The sequence below is a fragment of the Paraphaeosphaeria sporulosa genome (assembly GCF_001642045.1).
Source record: "Paraphaeosphaeria sporulosa strain AP3s5-JAC2a unplaced genomic scaffold CC84scaffold_5, whole genome shotgun sequence".
NCBI lineage: Eukaryota > Fungi > Ascomycota > Dothideomycetes > Pleosporales > Didymosphaeriaceae > Paraphaeosphaeria > Paraphaeosphaeria sporulosa.
In genome coordinates, this window is record NW_017253364.1 from 1,226,115 (window position 1) to 1,227,228 (window position 1,114).

Below are 1,114 nucleotides of genomic sequence, written 5' to 3' on the forward strand. Positions count from 1 at the left end.
CTAAAGAGATAAGATCTTCTCTTATAGTAGGGATCTAATAGAAGTTAGTAATGGCCCTCTAGATTTCTAGTCTTAGTTTTAAAAAAAGGTGTTACACCCTTTATTCTTTAGTATAGGGTGTGAGTTAATCCTTAAGGACATTAAGGTAGGTCGTAAAGGAACGAACTATCTAGTCCTTTTACTAGATGGCCTAAGCATACGCTATAGCTACTTCTAAGCTATAGTTTATTAGATTAGAAAGTAAGTCAAGTATATACTACTTAAAGTACTTCTAGGTAGGGGTTTCTTCCTCTATTTTAAAGGTGCACTTATAATGTGTGTACCATAGCTCCCTAGGGTCGCCTCCTAAGTACTACATTACCTAGATAACCTTATCCTCGTCTAATTAGAATTCCTATAGGAGGAGGCGAAACGCTACCTCACACAAATGAAAGAATTCGCGATATTCCTTCAGATTCCTCCCTTTATATTTGGCTGGGTCCTTTAGTTTTAGCGTACGCTTCCTACGCGCTATCTAGAGTAGGCTAGGTACGTTACGCTTACGCGTATTAGTAACCTAGACTTTAACTTCCTCGGCAAGGGTAGTTAGGCTAGGGGTTTAGTTTAGATGCTTGAGTTATGCAATTTCAGCCTCTAGAATATAGAGTTACTATAGGGCGCGAAGTTCGTCGCGTTTCTTTTCTACAGCTAGGATACGCTCTTCTAGTAATAGGGGAGGGCTAGAGTTGCGCATTAATTGCTCCTCCTCTCTATATTCGATGAGAGGGTCTCCGCTTTCTAGGAGGGTTAGGGGTGAGGCCTACCCCTTACTGGCTATTTAAGTTGTCCTTGGAGCCATCCTCAGACTATCAGAGGTGAAGTATTATTATGTAAGGTCTAGCTATAGGTAATAGTATTTACTTCACGCTAGGATTAATAGTAAAAGGATGGCTTAATGGCATTAAGTGAATAATACTTAACTTCCCTAAAGCCGGTGTGCGGCGTGGGGTATATATAGCCGACTCGCTTAGTACGCTAGGACTCTATTAGGCCTTAGCGCCATATGCCATAATACTATAACGAACTTCGCGATCTGCTCGTTACAGTTAGGTACGTGGAGACCCCTTATAACACT